Here is a 9,381-nt window from a genome sequence, read left to right as displayed (position 1 = left end):
TATATATATATATATATATATAGCACCCACCACTTAAACCCTAGCCCTCACAGAACTTTCATAAGATATGAAAACGATAAAAGGAAAGGGAAACAGAATGTGGTGGGTAAGAGTACAGCTTCAATGTTAAGAGCTCTTGGAGGAAGATTGTGCTCTACTTCCCAAGTCTCAGAGCAGGTTTTTCAACTAAGACACAGTTTTGTCAGCTTAAAAGGGATTAAAAAATATTAGGGAATTGGCCTAGTACAATGGAACTGGCTTAGACTGGGGAAGCAGAAAACTGGGCAAGCAGAAAACAGAAAAATGTCAGCTTGTTATAGCAAAACTCAATACTGTTAACCCTATGGATGCTTCCCCAGTTATTCATAAATGTACTATCATTACACTTAAAATTTCAGTGAGTTTTTTTTAACTGCTTCTAAATTTACCTCAAATTAACATGGTGAATTATGAATTATTCAATAAGCAGTGTATAAGACCATAGATTACTTTTATAATTTTAAGTGAGGGAAAACTTTCCTATGGATGACATCAAGCTGAAATTTTGACCACATGTATTTTAAAATTTAAAAGGCAAGGCAAGACACTGAAAATACAGTTAACAAACTTCAGAGATTTTAGTTTATCACTATTATTTCATAACTAACATGCTTAGTCCTACTTGTCTTCATTTTATATTTTAGAGAAGTTTTATTTATTTATTTATTTTGGTACCGGGGATTGAACTCGGGTCCTTGTGCTGGCAAGGCAGGCCACCGAACCGCTGAGCTAAATCCCCGGCCCTTCATTTTATATTTTTATCTCATTTTCTCTCTAATGCCATAAGACATATGGCTGTTTTCTTTACTTTTTCCTCTCTAGATCTGACTTTTATCCCAATATAGTCAATCTGATCAGGCTCTGGTGAAAGAGAGGACTAAAATTAGCTTGACTTTTGTTCCCTTGTAATAACTATTTTGTCTGTGTATTTGTAAATTTTTGGTTTTACTCCTAAAATTTCAAAGTTAAACTAGCTTTCATTAAATTTTCCTTTTAAAAATTTCTGCCTAGCATTTGATCCTAACACAGTTCTGACTTTCTAAAGCTTGTTTGCTCTTCAGTTTCCAATAGGTGTTCATTAATTCCCACTGTAATTTTAAACTAGGCAATGGTGCTTTACATCTCTGCGGAATCTACCTAATCTCTGATTCTTTCCCATTCTGGTACTCCTTTTTCTATTTTCAAGAATCCTCATAAATCTACCTGAGAAATCAGAAATTCCCCTTAAAAACTTACTCTTTGCTATCCACTCAGTTAAGAGGCTCTGCATGGCCAGGTTGAGAGCCTGTGTAACTGCTTGCTCTGTCTGGAACACTCTTGCCCTGGATGTCCACATGGTATACTCCTTCATCTTTCAGGAATCCTCCTGGGGAGACTTTCTTGACCACTCTATTTGAAACTGTAGTATAAACTACAACTGTGCTGGGCACAGTGGTGCAATCCTGTAATCATAGCACTTAGGGAAGATAAGGAGGACTATTAAAAAAAAAAAAAGAAACTTAAAATAAAATAAACCTGTGTGTATACCCATATATACCTTTCTGCTTCTTTAATTTTCCCATTTAGCACTATTGCCACTTGATATACCCTGACATATTTTACTTATTAGCTTTGTTCTATCAACAGATGGCATAAAGGAGGTTGGCATTAACTTACTTGTATGTATTTTCTCAATAAAAATTCAAAAGAAAAATTATTCATCAACAAGGAGGAAAAAGAATGATAAAATAGATGCTAATTCTTCTCAAGTTAATTTATAGGGTTAGTTCAATATTTAAAAAAAAAAAAAAAGCTAGACTGTGGGTACTGCCATAGTTTAGATTTTGTTTTTTTAGTTTTTTGAGACAAGTCTTGCTGTGTAGTCCAGGCTGGTCTTGAATTCACTATGTAGCTGAGACTGGCCTCAAACTCATGGTGATCCTCCTGTCTCAGCCTCCTGAGTGCTGGGATTACAGGTGTATGTCACCACACTCAGCTACTATGGTTTAGAATTAAAACAACCTCAAAAAGTCTCACGTGTTCAGAGTCAGGGCTCTGAATGGTGATTAGATCATGGAGTGCCACCTTACAAGTAGATTAACCAAGATAAGTTCATAATTGAAGTTGCAGTCAGGGTTGGGGTTTGGTCAATGGAAGCGGGTCACAGGGATGCCTTTCTGAGTCTTCCGCTGCTCTCTCTGCTACCTTGATGCCATGAATTGAGGTTTTCTCTGTCATATCCTTCCAGTGTGATATATGCAGCCAGCCAACCACGGACTGAAGCCTTTCAGAACTGTAAGCCAAAATAAACTTTTCTTCCTTTAGGCTGTGTATTCAGGTATTTTGTCCCAGCAACGAAAAGCTGACCAATACAGGAATACATACAAAAGAACTGATAGCCAGGACCAGATAAGTTTTACACACATGTTCACAGCAGTATTATTAACTACAGCCAAACGATGGAAGGAAGTAACCATGGAGAGGGGAGTGGATAAAGAAACGAGGTATACACATATAAAGGAACATTATTCAGCCTTAAAAAGGAAGTTCCTAAGCCACAACATGGATGGACCAGGAGGACACTATGCCAAGTAAAGTAATGAGGTGAAGCTGGAATCACAAGTGTGTATGGGCAAGAATTCATTATTATGGTAAGAATATCACAATTTAGTGAGGAAAGACTATTTCAAGTAATGTGGAGCCAATTAGTTACTTTTAAAGTTACTGTTTTAGGAGTTGGAAGCCACATACCAAAATGCACTGCAGATAAAGTAAAAAAAAAAAATTAAATGTATTCTATTTGCTCACTTTTTACTATTCTACCTTTCTTATAATTTCATACTACTGTTACTTCAAAGTCATCCCTTCCATTTTATTAAGCAACTGGCTGATATCTGAACACTAATACTGCCTTGGAATTCATTTTGAATAATTTTGAAGAAAATCTGACACTAAGCAAAAGTATATCCCATCTTAAGGAAAATCCACTCAAGGAAAGAATCTAACTAGGCTCTCTCTGGTATTGCAGAAGTGTTTAATTTGTAAGTTTGGAAGTTCTATTTTGTCATCTTTATCCATCATCACAAATGCAACCACAGAGTGACATGCACTAAACTACTGCACTTCTGAGCTGAGAACAACTTATCACTGCAGCTCTCAGTCACCAATGTGCTCAAATGCTTCAACATCTGAGTACTAGGCAACCATAAAAGGTTTCTATGCTTTTTTTAATACTTCAAATTCTCTATTTTAAGTTGCTAGGTTAGTAGTTATTCTGTGCCAACTTAAGGAACTGCTAAAAGGGAACACTGAGGGTTTTTCATTTACAATATACCTTTTGGAGATGGTGTGGTAGGTAGAACTGACTCCCTAGTGTCTGAACCTGTGCATATGTCACAATACTGGCAAAATGACCACAGATGTACTTAAAATCCTTTAAAATAGGTAAATTACACTGGACTACCTGGGTAAGTCTCGCTTAATTATACAAGTTGGAGGTGGAACACGTGGCAGAGGAGAGAAATCAGACACCTGAAGTGGGAGGCCCCAACATACCATTGCTGGTTTGAAGGTGGAGGACCACAAGACATTTTAAACAGGTGAGTGAGACACATAGTTGACAGCCAGCCAAATATGGGACTGAGATTTAAAACCATAAGTCACTGGCTGGGCATGGCAGTGCATACCTGTAGTCCCAGCACTCCGGAGGCTGAGGTGGCTACATAGCTCAAAGTCAGCCTGAGCTACATATGAGACCTTGTCTCAATAAACAAATAGACAAACAAACAAATCTTGAGTAAGACTTCTGCTACCAATTTGAATGCATTTGGACATAAATTTGCCTGCAGAGCCTAATAACTTGATTTCCATCCTGTGAGGCTTGGAACAGAGCAACCAGCCTAGCATACCTAGGCTTACGAAAAATGTGAACTAAATAGATCGGTGTTGTACTAAACAGGCAAGTTTTTGTCAATTTTTCACTGTTGAAATACAAAATAAATACGGAGTTTGAATTTTCTCACATACACTAAACCAGAGGTGGGAAGCAGTGAAGATTTATAACTGATCTTATTACTTGGACTCATGGGTCACTATTTCTGTGTTAAGTGGTAGAAAGTGGCACTGGCCCAAGAAGCATACTTGGTTATGGGAGCCTATTAACTAGTTAATCTATGTCACAAGTCGGTAACTGACAATGTTTTTTAGAGATTATCTTCTAAGATCTAACTTCAAGAAATAAAAACACAGTCTAGTCCCACAGTATTGAAAAAAATGTTTTGTAAAGGAAGAACACTTTTCCTCTATTTCATTCCTACAACCTCCCTATCTTCATCTGGTCCAACAATCAAAAATCTAAAAATCAGCAAAGTACTAAGATAGAAGGGGGAAAAAACAAAACTCTGAAATAGGCATTTGGCACAAAGAGCATCACATGAGCTTTTCATCCATATAAGTACTGGCACTTCTAATAAAAACTGGCTACTTAAAATCCCATGCACTTGGTAAATATTTACATAACACCCTGTAAGTACAAGCCATGTAGATACAGTGGTGCCTTGACTTACGAACTCCATCAGTTTCAAGGTAGTGCAGGTTATAAGTCAATACAGCTGAGATCTGGATGTTTCTCTGGGTACACGCTATAGATAACAATAGGCAGATGAATCTTCCCTTAACCCAATTAACCCAAATTGTATGTCAGACTGGCTGTATTTTGAGGGTCCATGTCATGATGACATCAAGGAACTTAACAGTCTAGTGAGATGCAGAGGATTAAATATACTCTATTCAGTAAATGAAACAAGTAGAAAGTACGAGTAGGGCACAGAAGTTCACCCAAGAATGAAAAGTAAAGGCTAAACTGCAGCCAGAAGGAGCAGGAGTTGTACTAAGACATTTCAGGCAGAAGAATCGGTATATGTCAAGACGCAGGGGTGTGAATTTAGTACATGATAGCCTGTTCAGGTAACTAAAAAGTTTCACTGTGTGAACATCAAAAGTATACACACATTAGGAGGAGATAGGTTTTCAACTGCCAGGTAGATACTATCTCATAAAGGGCATGAGACTTTATTCTGCAGGTATAGTTTAAGCAGAGGAATGGCACAATCACTCATGTTTCGAGAAAGTTAACTTTGGTAAATGAATGGGAAATAAATTTAAAAAAAAGTAATAGCAGTGATTGAAACCATTGAGGAAGCCATTGTACTATATTAAACAGAGTGAGATAACGAGGGCCTGAAGTTTGTTTGTTTTGGTACCAGGGATCGAACTCGGTCTTTGCACTTGAGAGGCAGGTGGTGGAACCACTGAGCTAAATCCCCAGCCCAAGGGCCTGAAGTTAAACTTGATAATAGGGGAATAGGTGTTAAACAACCAATTTAAACAAATATGTACTCAGAAAGTGAAATGTGCCAAGCATCCCAAGTTTCCAGTGACTGCCGTTTTCCAAATGCCTGCCTTTCTCACCTGCAAGTCACCAGACAGGCTAGAAAAGCCAGATACCCACTTATTCTGCTTCGGCAGTTACATGGAAACTAATTCTGGGGCATCTCCAAGAAGGCAGGGTGGCTCTGGCAATGTTTTTTCCCTTTCTGTGCAAGGACACAGAGGTCCATGTGAAGAAAGTCCTTGCCCTCTTTCACATCCTGCCCAATGAGAATACTATGTTTAGTGCTGTGGTAGTAACTTTGCAAGTATGAGAAACAAACCAAGGATTTGGGTTACTGAGTAAAAGAAAGTACTAGTTACCAAGATAAAATGATAACAAAAGCAGTGGTGTTTTGGGGTCAGTAGAAGAGTATGATGTATGGAGAAGAGGGAAGACATTTGTTCCTGGATACAATGATTCTGAGACATTAGGAACCCACTTAGGTAAAGCGTATATTTAAATATGTAAGTCTGAAACTTGTTGAGAAACTCTAAATTAGATCTATAGATGTCTGTGAGAAACGCAGGGCAAAAGAATGGAGTCCAGGCAAACATGCCTAAATCTGAAGAGTCCTAAAGAGTATTTCTTCAAGATTCTGAAGATGTATAGATACTAACAGTAAGAAACTTAAACACTATCAAATACCTTCATATTTTACAGGTATCAGTAAGCCATGATATTAAAAAGAAAATCTGTTTGTTTTGGGCTAGGGATGGAACTCGGGACCTTGCATTTGGGAGGTAGGCAGTAGGACCACTGAGCTAAACCTCCAGCTAAAAAGAAAATCTGGATTAATGAAAAAGGAAAACTTTCTGCTAAAGTGATTACACCAGAGCTTTCTCCCCATGTTCAAAACTAACCTAAATCAACCTGCTACATATGCTAGTGAGTCAGAAATATGTAAATAACCTCATTTCCAAGACTCAGAAAATTACAAGACATGTTTTACTGGTGGCAGACTACCCCAAGTACACAGAGAACATAACCACCGAGGAGAGCAAGTAATAATTTAGCAGCACTATGCATGATCAAGTAACCTTTTGAGGATGACACTCTTCCTCCAGGAGAAGTTAATACAGCTGGCCTTCATACAACTATTTACAAATACGTAGCAGTTACAGAACAAGAGGAATGATCCACACAGCTCCCCCAATCTAGTGAATAGGAAAAATGTAGTCAGAGCAGAAGCAGGTGACAATCTGACAAAAAGGCATAAGGATACACGGCATTAGGTATAACCACTGTCATGGCAAAGCAAAGATTGATTTTTATGTTAAATTTGGACCAGACAGCTCATGAACTAGACCTGTAGAGAACAGCAAGCCTCAAAGGCATCTGACAGGAATAAGAACTATTACCAAAGATAAAAGGAATTCATTCTTGGCATTAAGCAAAACCACTACTAAAACTGATTTGAGAAAAATGAATACAAAAAATGAAAACGTACACCTCAACCCACTGGTCTTCATTCTAAATTCCAGTAAAACTGATCACTGTTCCCCTCCACAGAAAGGTTAAGTGGCTTCACCTTCACAGCCCCTCTGCCCTTCAGTTAAGCCCATCATCACTCCACGCGTGACGTTCCAGGAAACTTTCAGTTTTTCTCTCCTTTCAAGCATCTTGTACTCTGGTAATACTGGACCAGCTGGTATTTCCAAAGTTCAGCCTGTTCTTTCCAACTCCTGCCGTTTTGTTCACGTCCTCGGCCCTTGGAGAGCCTACCACTGCTTCCAGTTTCACCCATTTTATCTTTCCACATTCCTGATCCTATAACCTAGGCTCCACTGCATTCTTTTCTGCTTTTAACAAAATCCTGTTATATCTTGAATTGTTGCTACTGTTATCTCCCTCATGATACTCTAAATTCTTTAAAGAAAAAAAGGACAATTAATGCATCCTGTAGCTTCTACACTCAAAATTAAATTAATAAGTTGCTGAACTGGTGACATAAAACATTCATAGACCAAAAACTCTGAAAAGAACATACAAGTGTTTTAGAAGCCTAATAATTCAACTATCCACCATTCTGATTTATATGTTCCTCCTCCTGGTGACAGGAAAAAGCAATACATAAGAATCCCAGGAATAACTCAGTAGACAAGATGAATCAAGACTGTATCCTAGAAACTCTAGATACCACTTTTAGTCATCTGTGCAGATCGCTTTACCCTGTTCTTTGTCTGCTTCCGCTGTAACGACTTACTTTTTACAACATTTGAGAAACAAGCTTTTGGTTACTTAGGTAGTATTACATTGTTCAGAACACTTTTGCCCTAAAAAATACTGGTTGGAGTATAGTCTAGTCTTAGTTTAACATAATTAGCAATGGTTTTCCTGATTTACATAATACCTACCAAATGCCAAAAGACATTATTTTCCGTTTAGCTTCAAAAGCAAACCCGCCTCCGCATGGTACCAGGAATTGAACCCATGGCATCTAGAGGCAAGCACTTAACTACTGAGGTGCATCCCAGCTCTTTAAAAAAGCGGAACTTTTCCAATTTTCACAGGTTTTTGTAAGGCTCTGAAACCATGATCTCTGACCACAACACAATCCTAATTTACAAAACATAGGCTTAAGATACGTTCTTTTTTGTTGTTGTTATTTTTTGATACAGGGTCTCACTATGTAGTTGAGACTGACCTGGAACTCACTATGTAGCCCAGGCTGGTCTGGAACTCACAGCGATCCTCCTGTCTCAGCCTCCCGAGTGCTGGGATTACAGGCATGAGCCACCACGCCCGGTTTAAGATAGTTCTGAGAACAGAATATATCTATAGGGATGGTTTGTGATAGACTTTATGAATAAAAAAGAAACCAAATTCAGATGGGGCGCATTGAAACAATAAAGGGCCATATAAAGTCTCAGAAAAGAAGGGCGTCTGGTCGAACACGGGAACTTTAGAGAATTAATTCTTAACCAGTGACTTACACCAAAGGCCTTACAAACTGTCATAGTTTTCTAGGGCCTCTTGCTTACTCTCCCCTTTAGCTTTTCTATTAGCTTTACTTTTCTCCCCGCTAATCCACCTCCTTTTACCTCCAGGTTTACCTCACAAGTTAACAGAGGACTCACCTCAAGTCAGGGGCAGACTCTCCGCTCTGCTGACATAATTCCCAGATATGGCTTATCCCTTTTTAAATTCTAAATTTATAATCTTATAAACAATACAAAGAACACAAAGTTTAGATCTGCGAGTGAGAACCAAGAATCCGCACTGCAGAATCTCTGCATCTTTAACCCAACAAAAATAACGATGAGGGATTTTTTTTTCATTTGTCAATCCACTTACAAAAAATTCTAAACACTGAAGGCAGAGATAATCTTTACAAAACAAAACAAAATAAAAAAACTCGGTAACCAAAGGCAAGTCAACAAACCCAAACACGCATTTAACTAGCACAGTAATTCTCTAGCGGGTTTTTCTGAGGTATTTCAATCGCAACGATCGGGCGAATCAGTCCTTGAACTCCAGTCTGGGCTTGCAGCACTTAAAGTTAGGTGACAGAATAAACAAGTTCTTTCTTTCCCCTCCTGTGGTCACGTCATCCACCTGTTGCATCACCTGGAAAGCGGCCTTACGAATCTAGGAAAGGAGCAGCACTGTGATCTCTAAATAATTCAGCCGGGCTATTTTCCTGATAAATTTGGCCTCATTCATTTTCATGAGCTTGCCATGGAGGCAAGGGTGTGCGAGCTCCGGTTCACCTCTGAAAAGATTCCAGCAGAGGCATCGACAGCTGTGACTTTCTGGACTTAAGACGGGCTCGGGAGTTTGAAGACTCGAGCATTTAGAGAAACGCACGGTTCAGCAGAAGCGGAGAGAGCAGAGCGAGCGCGGGGCGATCGGGACCGGGAGAGCGGGCAGCCGTGGGGCCAGGGGGCGGCGGGGAGGTCGGAACAGCGACGGAAGCGCCGAAGAAAGGACCC

General features: G+C 39.1%; 1 protein-coding gene across 1 annotated transcript in view; it reads right to left on the bottom strand.

Moving 5' to 3' along the window:
- Desi2 (desumoylating isopeptidase 2) overlaps positions 1-9,381 on the bottom strand; it is a 43,255-nt gene that overhangs the window by 33,151 nt on the left and 723 nt on the right. The window lies entirely within an intron of this gene.

This window comes from Fukomys damarensis, unplaced genomic scaffold (genome assembly GCF_012274545.1).
Source record: "Fukomys damarensis isolate Sample0158 unplaced genomic scaffold, DMR_v1.0_HiC HiC_scaffold_11, whole genome shotgun sequence".
Lineage (NCBI taxonomy): Eukaryota > Metazoa > Chordata > Mammalia > Rodentia > Bathyergidae > Fukomys > Fukomys damarensis.
This window is presented reverse-complemented; position numbering and strand designations above follow the sequence as displayed.